This window comes from Syngnathoides biaculeatus, chromosome 16, assembly GCF_019802595.1.
Source record: "Syngnathoides biaculeatus isolate LvHL_M chromosome 16, ASM1980259v1, whole genome shotgun sequence".
Lineage (NCBI taxonomy): Eukaryota > Metazoa > Chordata > Actinopteri > Syngnathiformes > Syngnathidae > Syngnathoides > Syngnathoides biaculeatus.
The window spans coordinates 20,523,000-20,536,900 of NC_084655.1; the positions used below are offsets into that span (position 1 = coordinate 20,523,000).

The 13,901-nt window shown below is 45.2% G+C and overlaps 1 protein-coding gene across 5 annotated transcripts in view; it reads right to left on the reverse strand.

Annotated features, from left to right (window-relative positions):
- Positions 1–13,901, reverse strand: part of rhbdf1a (rhomboid 5 homolog 1a (Drosophila)) — a 48,273-nt gene that overhangs the window by 19,326 nt on the left and 15,046 nt on the right. The window contains exon 1 of one of the 5 annotated variants that reach the window (XM_061846787.1): positions 10,264–10,568. The exons of 3 other annotated variants lie outside the window; for them this stretch is intronic. The gene's annotated coding sequence lies outside the window, so the exon portion shown is untranslated. Of the gene's footprint in view, positions 1–3,100; positions 3,228–10,263; positions 10,569–13,901 lie in introns of those variants that run through there. One more of the 5 variants, XM_061846788.1, reaches the window with a different exon arrangement.

Genomic DNA, 13,901 nt, shown 5'->3' on the forward strand with positions numbered 1-13,901 from the left:
ACTTACAATCATGTGACTTGAGTTGGATTCAGGTGGAATAAAATGTAACCAGGACATCTGTTACCACACTAAAATCGGAATATTGTATAGTCAGAGTCTGCTTCTGTCATTAAAGGTATAACCTATGTGTTTATATGTAATTAACCAATTAGATCATGATCATTCTGCAACAATTGTCTAATATTAAAAAAATAATAATATCCTAATTCAGAGCGCACCTGGTTATAAGCCTCACCCAGTACATTTGTAAAGGAAATACCATTTGGTACATACATACGCCGCAGCTGTGTAAAAACCGCAAGTGCCCACATTGAAACACGAGATATTTACAAAAAAAGATGGTACACAGAGAGTTTAATGCTAACGCTAGCGCCGCGGTAACAGGGCCGGAAAAAAAAAAAAAAAAAAAAAATCATATCGATAAAAATCACGGCAGTTACACACGAGCGCAGCGCTAACAGGGCCAGACCGGTAAAAGTCAATTCCTCGACACCGGTCTCACTCTTACCTACTCCAATCGAGTGCCCCCTCGCGGCCGCTAGAAAAAAATGCACAAATTAGCCGCATCACCGCACAAACCGCAGGGTTGAACCTGTGTGGAAAAAAGTCGCGGGTTATAGCCCGGAAATTACGGAGATCCTGCCACAATTCCAGAGCTAAAGCAGCTGTTTTGTAAACATTGCAGTCCTGAAAGAAATAACGATGTATATTGTGAGGTTGAACGACTATAATACCCTTCGATATTTGTGCACAATACAGTGAGGTAGTGTGAATGTTTAGGATGGTCTGCTGAAAATCCTTTTCCAAATGGCCCTGGTTATGACGCATGCCATTCTCACATTCCACAAGTTTAGCATGCAGCGAAAAAAACAAAAGTATAATTAAAAAAGAAAGAAAAAGAAAATGCCTTTAGCAGAAAAACCACATCAAATCTACGCTACATGGACAGGAGCGGTCTGGTTTCCGGACACAGCGTGTATTCCAGCTGCGGCCGCACTAGCGCGGGGGTGGGGTGGGGGGGTGGGGGGGGGAGCTGAAGGGAAGGCTTAGCAGAGGCGGCATCCGCGGACAGTCGGAAGCAGGAAGTGGTTCCTCTGATGTACGACCTCATTAATGTGGCGAGTGAGAAGTCCGGCTAGCTCACTGGCGAGAGCTGCAACGCTGCAGGGCCTCGGGCCTCCGTGCCTCTGCTTGTTCCGTTATGCACTTGCTATTCTTGTGCACCATTTTAGCCTCACATCGTACTACTGTACAACTTGGAAACAACAACATGTCTGACCTTAACAGGCATGGAAAGGCCAGCGCGTTGAAAGCAGTCATTTACTACACATGCACCTATGAGCCATTGTTTTGTCTTCTGTGTTGGATTCTGGGCTTGATGCTGGGAACAATACAAGGAAATGACACAATTCAGACTTTGGTTTTCCCCCTCGTCTGCCTACAACTGAAAAGATACTATATAAAGGACCTTGGTATATAGGAAAAAAAACTGCTTTTTTTGTTTTTTTTATATTTCACTCACGTTATGGACAACTGCCCGACGACTTGAGAACCCACTATCTCCCTAAACGAGCTCACAGTGATGATTAAAATAAAACCCTGGCATGGTTTCTTTCTTGGAACGCACTACGCAAAGTTCATGGGAAAGGGCTACATTTTTGTTTTATTATTATCTATTTTTCCATAATCACACATAAACAAACCCAGACAATGCCCACAAATACAGATAAAGAAGTAACGCTCATAAAATCAATCCTTCCTCTTTACACTATTCTCCTTCTTTTGGATACATACTTAGACAAATAGAAATAGTGTCAACTTAAAAGGTCCTAACGTCCACATTTTTTAAAGCTCGCTTCCAATACATGACCTAGCTTATGAGCTAGCAATTTTTTTTTTCATTACAGTAGTAGTAAATACTGCTTCTGTACCACGATGTATCTAAACACCTGCCTACCTTATTAGTGATGGGTGGCTGAGGAGCTACTTTGCGGCTTGGAAGCTAAAACCTTATAAGATAAAATTACTCAAATCGATATTAGCTAAGCACATCCTAGCTTCCAAGTAAGCTAGCTAGCTTCCCTGTACCACTAAGAACTGATGGTATGAATAGGTCAAGAGATCGATAGATAGCATAAAAATAAATCAACAGCTAGCTTCAATATTGTAGCTCAGCAGATAGCTTAATAGGTGGCTTGATAGATACTTAAGCTTCATCGCTGATATTGCAACACAGAGTCCTCGGTCTACTACTGAGATCCCTTCCTACAGTCGCGACTTAACTCGAATTTCGACTCGAGTCGGACTCCACCATTGTCTTTAATAGTCACCACGATCGACCGATTGAAACCTTGTTGGTGTCTCTCTTTTCTCCAATGTTTTTATGATCTTGAGCTTTGTTTCCATGGTAATGGATTTTCTTTTGGCTGCAGAAGCATTGCTCGAAGACACAGCTCTCTTATTTGGGGCGATAATGTCTAAAAAGGAGGGCGAAAAATGCGAAAATACTCTCGGTGCACAAGCATTAGCCGGACAAAATGGCGGACGGGGGACGGGCGTTGTAAAGTCGAAACGTCTTCGGTCGAGACCGTCTTAACCCGAGGACTCTCTGGAGTATGATACATTCATTGCTTGATAGAACCATGGATAACTAAAAAGCTCAACAGAAGATGTTGCTAGATAGCTGCAATGAAAGCATGATTCTAAATCAAAAACATATGATTTCATGAAATCAGATGAAACTGTCCTCCCCCACCCCCGAACCTTTGGGCGACGGGGGTGGCTGCCGCGTTCCAGCGGAGCTGCTGTCATCGGGAAGGGCCGTGGTGATATGTGACAGGCCGTCGTGGCCGTCCAGCCTTTTACGACATTAAAACACACACGCAGCAGAAATATCCCGCGCAGCTGACCCCGAGACGAGATCAAGTGTCACGGCGAGCAGAGGGGCTCGACGGCGGGGCATCGCGGCCGGGCACGGCCCAGGCCAGACATCCGCCGCGTACGCCACATTTTGTTTCAACCGTTTTCCCACAGATCAGCGCTTGGTTTCCGACAGAATCCACCTTTAACCCTCCCGACTGACGGGAGGGGGGTTACTTACTCTTTCCCGGACTGCCTCGCGCTCACAAGAGTGTTTACCAAATGACAGCGTGGCTCGCGCTCGAGATATGAATAGCTCCTGAAAGTATAAATGGCATTCTCAAAGCGGGCCTTCGGCATGCAGTGTATTTATAGATGTGAATTTCAAATGTGCTGCTTAGTGCGGTTGTAAAAAAAAAAAAAAAGGCGGCGGCTTGCAGGGAAAACGAGCAACAGGCCCACGATGCCACTTTGTTTCCCTCTAAAATCTGATCGTGTTTGACATTTTGGCTACCTCGCTGCTCCCAAAATCGAGATAGCAACGGGGGAACGGCAGGAAATTTTGCGTTGCAGTATTTCGGTACCGAGGAGCGGTCGATATTCTGCGCAGGAAATCAAACATGAAAGTGCATTTGGGTGACACAAATGATTATACGCGAAGCTGACTCAGTGGTTTGAAATATTTAAACTGCGCGGGTTAATTATTTACCCGCTGCGACTGGCAACACGGAGCTATATAATCTCACTTTTGTTTCGAGTGCAGATAAGTGTGAACGCGAGCGTGCAAAAAGGCCACTGCACTAGCTTTGTTGTTTTAATGACCCTTTGCACACAGGTCGCTTTGACACCGCGTACATCATAGGAGGGCACAGACAGCTTTTATTCCCATTTTATTTTTTGTTCTTAACTTGCATGAATCACACAAATGTAGCAAAATGGGAAGGCTGAACTAAATACTCGATGATATTATTGTATTGTTTTTATTTCACTTTGTTTTATTTTGATGTGGGGTTTACTATCCATCCATCCATTTTCTACCCTGCTTATCCTCATGTGGGTCGCAGGCGTGCCAGAGCCTATGGGAGAAAGCGTGGTACGCCCTGAACTGGTCGCCAGCAAATCGCAGGGCAAATTAAAACAGAAAAGAAGAAAAAAAAACAACAACATTCGGACTCGCTTTCACACCTACGGGCAATTTAGGGTCTTCAATTAAGCTAGCACGCATGTTTTGGGGATGCGGAAGGGAACCGGAGTACCTGGAGAAAACCGACGCAGATACAGGGACGGCATGAAAACGCCAGGATTTGAACCCGGGTCCTTAGAACTGTGGGGCAGATGTTTTAACCAGCCGCAAGGGGGCACTCGAGCGGAAAAGGGAAGAGTGAGACCGGTGGAAAATATGCGCCGAGGAAGTGACTTTTACCTATCCGGCCCTGTTAGCGCTGCACTAGCGTGTTACTGCAGTGTCGCAGTGATTTTTACAGTTTTTTTTTTTTTTTTTTTTAACCGGCCCTGTTAGCGCGGCAACGCTAGAGTTAAACCCTCTGTGTACCGTCTTTGAAAATATCTCGTGTTTTAATGTGGGCACTTGCGCCTTTTACACTGCTGCTGCCTATGTATGTACCAAATGGTATTTCCTTTACAAATGTACTGGGTGAGGCTTATAATCAGGTGCGCTCTGTAGGCCGGAAATTACGGTATGTAAAAGGCTATATTTACACTATAGTGTACGAATTACATATTACAAAATGGATGCATAATGAATATAAACAATTACATCTTTAATGTTTCTTCCATTATATAGTGCATTAATATAAAATATTTCCTTCTATGATGCATATAATGAGATTTTTTTCATTCCCATTTTTGAAAAATCAGTTGCAAACGGTCATTACGGCACTGCGAAAAGAAGCCGTCTATTGAGAGCACCCTTGCAGGGCACAATTTCACGCCGCATCAGCGGGAAAACACGAGTCACTTAGTGAATCTTCATCATCTCTCCCTCTCTGTCGCGATCCTTGTTTGTTTCTGTAATCTCGAGGAAGCAGATGACCGCAGGCTGGAAACGTTGCGAGTGAGACACTTGAGATGAGGGAACACCCCGTTAAATCAGCCCGGCGTGCTCTGTGAATTCGAGCCGCTGATAAAACGGCTAATTTTACCCCGGCGACTCCAGCTGAGCCACCTGAAAGCGCTTTGTTTGCAGCGAAGGCTTATCTTACGGCGCCTGGATCTCCACCTGCACTCCGTGTCCGGGGTCTTGCGGGACCGCGCACCCAGAGGGTCACAGAGAGTTTATGCACCGCGAGCATACAGCGGGAGAAAAGTACCCGAGCCCGCCCGGGGCTGACTGTTCAGGGCGATTCATGAAATTCAACAGGACCGTGACACTCCCCAAGAACTGACCTCAGGCCAGATGTGAACGGACAGCCGTTGGCAGCGCTTTGAAACCGGCAACGAAGCTGCGCTATAATGTGGAGCCAAATGTTACGATTCATCACTGGACCTGTCATGCGTAATACGTCAAATGCATCCAGCGGTGACAAGGACAAAAAACACCAGAAGATGAACAGGCGTCATGCGGGCATGACGATGGAACAGAAAAGAGAAGTGCTTCAATTTATTCAAGCTACTCGGTTTCATTTTGACTCAAAATGGTAATACAGTAACCTCTGTGCATGTTATACTGCTCGCCTTTTCTTCTTCTTTTCCTTTCGGCTTGTCCCAATTAGGGGTCGCCACAGTGTGTCATCTTTTTCCATCTAAGCCCATCTCGTGCATCTTCCTCTCTAACACCCACAGTCTTCATGTCCTCCCTCACCACATCCATCAACCTTTTCTTTGGTCTTCCTCTTGCAGCTCCATCCTCGTCACCCTTCTACCAACATAGTCACTCTCTCGGCTCTGGACATGTCCAAACCATCAACGTCTGCTCTCTCCAAAGCATCCAACTTTGGCTCTCCCTCTAATGAGCTCATTTCTAATGCTATCCAATCTGCTCACTCCAAGCGAGAACCTCAACATCTTCATTTCCGCCAACTTCCATTCTACTTCCTGTTGTCTCATCAGTGCCACCGTCTCTAATCCGTCCCACTGTTGTATAAGCTTTCCCCTTCATCCTAGCTGAGACTCTTCTGTCACATGGAACACCAGACACCTTCCGCCAACTGTTCCACCCCACTTGGACCCGTTTCTTCACTTCCTTATCACACTCACCATCGCTCTGGATTGTTGACCCCAAGTATTTGAAGTCCTCCACCCTCGCCATCTCTTCCCCCTGTTGCCTCACTCTTCCCCCTTCACACATCTCATTCACGCGCATATATTCTGTTTTACTTCGGGTAATCTTCATTATTCTCCTTTCCAGTGTGTGCATCCATCTTTCTAATTGTTCCTCCCCCTGCTCCCCGCTTTCACTGCAGATCACAATATCATCTGCAAACATCATAGTCCAAGGGGAATCCAGTCTAGCCTCATCTGTCAGCCCATCCATTACTACCGCAAACAGGCAGGGGCTCAGGGTGGATCCCTGATGCAGTCCCACCTCCACCTTAAATTATTCTGACACACCTACAGCACATTTCACTTCTGTATACTGCTCACTGACATATTAAAAGACAACTCTGCTTAAATTGTCAACATGTATTTTTTTTGGTCCAAATGTACAAACAAATAAAGGCCAAGATGAAAAAAAAAACATGACAGAAAGGTCACAACAAAGTATGTCATGCGGCTTGATATGAGGAATTCGAAAGGACAGCGAAAGCAGGAGATAAAGCGATGTTTGGAGTGTTTTGCTTCAGACTCAAGGCGACGACTATGCAGAAGTGCGGAAGTTGACAACAAAGACAATGAAAGCAAAAGATGAAAGTCTGTTTGCAGCATTCGCATGGAACGGTCACGACAGGGCAGAGTATCCTGCCGGCGAGAATAACAAAAAATAAATATCTGCCTAGATTTTCGGCACTGATTTTTATCAAGTGTGGGAGTTGTGACAGAGTTTAGTGCCACCAAGTAGCACTAGTATCTTGATTTTTTTTTTTTTTTTTTTGCTCGCAAGTCAAATCAGAACAATGCGTCTAGTTTCTCAAAAAACTCGTTAGTCGGGCAGGTCATTTGTGTCGAAAGGGATCATTGTGACAAAATTTGCAGGGTCAATTTCTCCCCAAAGACCGATGTAAGGGGGTGGGGGGGAATCCGGCAATAAAGTACAGGGCTGACCTGTCCCGAAAGTCTACACACCCTGCTAAAAAGACATAACTCAAAAAAAACCAGGACTTTCTGCACCTTAAATTGGGCCGAAACAGGCGGGTGATTGTCTGGAAGAGGTTTGACATTCTCTCGTTAAAGCGAGTAAGAGGAGAAACAGCATGTGATAGCCATCGGAATAGTTTCCAGCATGATATCAGCCTGAATCAAGGCCACAAAAGCCCGCATTGTGCCGCCTGACGCTCAACAACGCTCATTGTGCTTCGTGATTGGAAGACGGCGGCGGGGAGAAAAAAAAAATGAAAAAATAAAAAACAAAATGACGCGTGAGCTGCAGAGCTTCCGATTATTGGAAAGGGCGCGCCGAGTAAATTCCCACTGCGGTTATTGTTTTATTTGTTAGCGTACAACGAGATTATTGCATCCAGAGCGTCAACACACGCCGTTCTGGCTCGGCTTCGCGTTCAAATCGCTCAACGGGAATAAAAATACACCACAAAAGGAGTCGTCGGCTCTGTCATCTCGCTTCCTCCCTGGGAGACCACCAACAAGAGGAGCTCGGGTTACTGGGAGTACTGGAGGGAAGGAAGCAAAGGTTGAGGGGGCACGGTTGGAAGGGGGGCGGGGGGGGGGGTGCAGGAAAGACACACGTAAACACGTAAGCAGGACGGGATGCGTTCAACACGTCCGGTCCACACGACGGCGGAAACGACGCGCACGCATATCCCGTGCCGCCGTGCGACCGCTCGCGGAGAGGAATTAGCCGAGCGCGGCCGAGAGAGAAGGGCCCGCCAAAGTCAACGCGCGAGAGGAGTTTTAGAGGGCAACTCGGATTTAATATGACAACTTCAGATCCGCTCGCTGGGGCTCGCCCGTCAATCAGAGCGCTCATCAATTAGGAATTGGTGTCGTCGCGACGATTACGCTCACAACTTTTTTGGAAAGCTTCGAGGGGCGGGCTTTTTTATTCGTGGCGGACAGACTAATCTTTTCAAAGCTGAGCTCCCTGGACCGCCACTCATCTTAGAGCACTTTTGACTCAATTTACAAGAACCACAGAATATTGAATTCCGTGACAACACAAACACCGAGCCTACCAAAATGAAAGAATAGACCCTCTTCTCTCACCAGAAAAAAAAAAAAAATCATTTTTTTAGCTTTTTCCGTTCTTTAGTAATCCGCACTTGGACACGGATTGGTTTTTACCAAAAACATCAGTTTCCAATCAAAAAGTAGAGAAACCATCTTTTTTACGTTAAGCAGAATGGCGACTTTAATGCAAATATTTTTGGTTCATCTGATGCAGCAAAGTACGGCGTTTTCGAATGTCTCTGTTTTCGTACAAAATTGGTTTTCGAACGTAAATTTCAAGATTGTTTTTGCTTTGGTTTTTGACCGAAAATCGGTATTCGAACGCCCCGACCAGCTGACCCACGACGACTTGTAATTGTGCTTTCGAACGCGCCCATGACGCGGATGTGTCCCGGTAGTGACTTTTTCTTCCCCCCAATTGACCCCCAATCATGGCTCCAAAGAAGGCAGGTGAAACTCCTGGTGCTGAAAAAAGAAAAGTGGTGCGTAAAACTGTCGACTTCAAGAAGGATTTGTTAGCCGCATGGAATCTGGTGTGCGTGTTTCTGAGCTATCGAAGAAGTACGGCGCGGCGAAATTGACGATCAGCACCATCCTGAAACAAAAGGATGCCCTCAAAGCAAGCGATGTCGCTAAAGGTGCAACCGTGTTGGGCAAGCGGAGGCCACAGATCGTGTAGGAAGTCGAAAAGTTGCTTCGTATTCTGATGAGGATGATGGCAGGAAGGATGTCTCACGTGCCGATATAAAAGTTATCTGCGCCAAATGGAACGACATCCATAATTTTGTCGAACTCCATCACCCTAACGAAGCAGAATGTTGCAGAACACTACAAAATTATAATGACGTTATGAGCCACATCAGGAAGGTGCTCAAAAGATGGCAGAAACAGTCTACGCTAGATTCTCTGTCAAAAAGGGGCGAGTCACCCCCACCGAAGACATTTGAAACAGTTTTGCATTGCTTTTTTTCTTTTGCTCGATTAACCCTACCTCTGTTTGCAAGTAAACATTTTTGTACATGTTACATACTTTCTGTGCAAATAAAAAACAAATTGTCTGCTTGTTGCTGCTTGCTCAAAGTTATCCTGCACTTTTGTTAATAAAAAAGGTTTACAAGGCTGGGGGCGGAGTCGCTACAGATACGGCAATGCACTCCCAGCCGAGCATACTTTACTACTAAAGCATACATTTTAAGCAAAAAATAAATATATTTCTTCAATGATTTAATTATATAAAAGTATTTAAACGATACACCTATTTCTACTATGCAGTTTATTATCAGGAAAAGCTAAAAAAAATATCTATTTTTTAGGCTTGGAACGCATTATTTCATTTTCCATTCATTGTAATGGGAAAACGCAGTTCGGTTTTCAATTTTCAACCGGCCTTCTGGAACGGATTGTAGTCAAGAACCGAGGCACCACTGTATAAAACCAAAATGAGATTAAATTTAATTCACAGATATGCAACTATGAAACGCGCCACGAACGACGCACGCCTCGAGTCCGTCACCGACGTTTTTACACGGCGTTCATCATTTACTCCATCACGCCACACACTTTCTGCTTTTTACCCTAACATGCGCCACGATTTGCCTGACTTTCGACACGTTAGCATTCCTCTTCCTCGTGATCAACGTGGACAAGCAGAGGTTTGCCGCCTAATCTTTATCTTCTACTCAAAAGCTGTGTTGATCTCAAAACGACTCCACGCTGCGCAGCCACATCTAACAAACGCCATAAAAAAATGGATAGCTGAATGGAACAAATAAAGATAATTATGCATCCCGAGCATTTGGCATTCCTAGATTAGACCACTTTACAGCCACACAAAGGTTTCTATCATCTTCATTTTTTTTTTTTTAAACCAATCATGCGCTTTTTCCAAGAATAGTAAAAACATCTTGCCGGATTTGCATCCCAGGCAACGCATTGATCGGCTCCATTGATGTTCAACACAAGGACACACACACGCACACCTCAACCGTACACGTTGGTGTGCACAGCCTTTAGCAATTAAGTGGAAAGGAACACGTCCAAAGTCACACATGAGTGCGATTATGTGCTGGAAAGACAAGCCTAAACGAAGAGTCCAGTACTTACTTTTCGGCTTGTTTGTCTTCAAATCATCTCATCTTCAGGTTTCCGTTCCTCCTTTGCAACAACCGGGTCATCTGATTCAAACTAAGTCATGTGATTCATGCGCCACCGCCATTTGGATCCATTTTATGTGCTACGCAAGCAAACGAGAGAGGAAGCGGTTTTTAAATGAAGAAGGGTTGAGCATCCACATGACCTCTGGAGGGAGGAAGCGCGCCGATCGTAATCGCCGTCTGACGAGCGCGCAGGCCACTCTTGATGTCGTGCGACCAAGCAAGAGCAATAACGCCAGAAACTGTACGGAATATTTGTGATGTAACATTTCGTGGTGGTTGGAGAACTTGGATTGCGGACCAATCATGAGCGAAAGTCAATCGGGGGGCGGGGCCAGCTCTACGATGATGTAACACATCTGCTAACGTTAAGTCACTTTGTTTTTACATTATTTCTGCGTCCAAACCGACTAAAACAAACTTATATACATACATATTTCATCCTACTTTTACAATCAAAAATTCATATTATGAAACTACATATACTTAGATTCAATATATGCACATTAGATGAATGACATTTTTTCCTCCAAAGCGATTCCGTATTTGATATTATTTTTCAATTGTCTTAACATTTCAATTTTTAATTAATTTCACAGAATGTGTGATAGCCAACTTTGGATATCCAACATTACATAAATGATATATTTTGCTAATCAATCAAATGTTACTATTTTTAAAATCAATTGTCAAGTTTTTATGTTTTTATTTATGAGCTTGTTGAAGACATTTACAACTCGCGGGCCATTCAAAAGCCAGATCAATAATTTACTTTTATTTTGTACATCCATCCATCCATCCATCCATTTCCTTTGCCGCTTATCCTCACGAGGGTCGGTCGTGGGGAGTGCTGGAGCCTATCCCAGCTGTCAGCGGACAGGAGGCGGGATACACCCTGAACTGGTCGCCAGGCAACCGCAGGGCACAAACAGCCGCACTCACCATCACACCTACGGGCAATTTAGAGTGTTCGATTAATGTTGCATGTTTTTGGGATATGGGAGGAAACCGGAGTGCCCGGAGAAAACCCACGCAGGCACGGGGAGAACATGCAAACTCCCCACAGGCGGGTCCGGGATTGAACCCGGGTCCTCAGAACTGTGAGGCCAACGCTTTACCAGCTGAACCAACGTGCCACCTCTGATCTGAATATTTCAATTTTTAAATAATTTCACATTATGTGCATAGCCTACATTATATATAATTGATATATTTTGCCAATAAATCAAATTTTTAAAATCAATTATAAAGTTCTTTTGTTTATGAGCTTGTTTTACAACTAGCGGGTCATTCAAAAGCTAGATCAATGATTTACTTTTATTTTGTCATTTCAGATCATTAAAATATTCTCAGCATGAGAAAAAAATGCTAAATCTGCACAGACAGAATGTGATGTATGGGAAAACTTTTTTTTTTTTTTTTGTAGACGGAAGTCCCCGACATTTCGGCTCGCTGGTGTCACCAAGATGAAGTCCAGAGAGGTCACGTACAAAGGAAGGATGGAGGGGGAGGCGGGGTGAAGGCGCACAGCTGGACCGAGAGATAGACTGTGGAAAAGTCTACGAGGAAACCACAGGAAGACCGGGAAGACCCGAGCAGGTCCTCTGGGACCGCCACGGGGCAAAACGCGAGGACGGGGGTAGGGCCCCCTTGAAGAGCGACTCGGTAAGGCAGCCGAGCAATCGTCGTCGTGCGGCGGGGGCACCGAGCAGTCGGGAAAGACGGCGTCAGCAAGGGGACGGGAGGGAAGACGCGAACAAAAAGACTTTTCTGTGCTCGTCAAGTGGGAGGACAACTCCTGACATTACAACTTTTGTTTATTTTCATCCCATATTCACAGCGACGCCTTTCTGACTGAGGAGGGCACCATAAAACAGAGACTTGACATCATTTTCCACCCTGCCTGTCAAAGTGCGAGAAGGAGATCAAAAAAAAAAAAAAAACTGGCACCACAAGAAGGAGGAGGGGGGCGGGGAAAGGGAAAGTTGGATTCCGGGCTCAGGTGCTTGTTAAAATCCGCCGGCAGCGCCTGGCCCGAGGCCACCTCGCCGCGTCTTGACTGACAAAACATTCATCACACTCCGACGGATTAACTGACAGTGGCAAAAAAGCGCAGTATTCCAAGCGTGCGGCCCGCTCGTGTGTTTTAAAGACGGAGCGGCGAGGGTCCAAAACACACCCTGGTTTCTGGGAAGGCCGCCGGAGTGAGTGCGGTGCGTGGTATGCGATGCTGGTGGGGCCGCTGGAGCGGTCCAGATATAACTCCTGTGTACTGCTGCTCCGTTCAGACAACACACATGGATGCCATTAACAGAGGAGACGAGACGCTAGGGTAGGACCAGACGGCTTTGCGTGCGCTGCCGTTGCTCCGCTGAGGCTTATTAATCCGCACTGTGCCTATCCGTGCCTAATTCCGACCCAGCCTTTCTAATACGACCCCGTGTCTGATGTCATTAAGGGTCCGAGTGAAGTTTGGCAGGTTGAGAAATTTTCTTTAAATCGGGGCCAAATGAATCTGCTTCTTGCCACTCACAGTTCAAAGTTACTGTCAAATTCAAAATGTGAACAAAGAGGACTGTATTTGCCGAGCCAAAACTGTCTTACGAACGTCAGCTAGCTTAAAGTTAACACAATGCAAAATATCGTAGACGTGCTATCAGAACCAGCATCGCTATACGGTTGGTAGAAACCTTGAAACGGTTTTTGAACATAAATGCACACAGGCAACATTTAACAATACTCACAGGCATACGTTTCGTATGCTCTGCGAAAAATGATTGAATATTAATGCAGCTTACTGAAAAGATGTGACCGTCTTCTTCGTTTGTACATGAACGTGTAAATTAAACCGCTACCTGGTAGCCAAAGCATGTATGTACACAAGAAGGATGGCCTAGAACTCAACAGACAGATAACACTCATTTGCCACGCTTTTATTCCTACACCGTAATTCCTGGCTACAGAGTGCACCTGAGTATAAGCCTCCCCCAGTACATTTGTAAAGGAAATACCATTTGGTACATACATAAGCCGCGCGTGTGTAAAAGCCGCAAGTGCCGACATTGAAACACAAGTGTTACTGCCGTCTCTCAGTTATTTTTACTGGTATGTTTTTTTTTTTAACCAGCCCTGTTAGCGCAGTGCTAGCATTAGTATTAGCGCGGCGCTAGCGTTAGTGTTAGCACAGCGCTAGAGTTAGCACAGCGGCGGTAGTGGTAAACTCTCTGTGTACCGTCTTTGTAAATATCTTGTGTTTCAATGTGGGCACTTGCGGCTTTTACACACGTGCGGCGTATGCATGTACCAAATGGTATTTCCTTTACAAATGTACTAGGTGAGGCTTATAACCGGGTGCGCTCTGCAGGCCGGGAATTACGCTAATATGATACGGATCTTTGTCCTTTAACATATTTAAAATAAATGCTTCTTTCTATAAAATTGCTCAAATTTCCATGGAAAATTCTCACGAGAACATGATACTATGAACAGAAATGAGCAATGCTCCGCATCTCCTGCCCCTGCATAACTTTCCTGAGCGGTGCTAGTAAAGCGGTTTTACCACAGCGATTTGTTTACAAGTTCACCCTC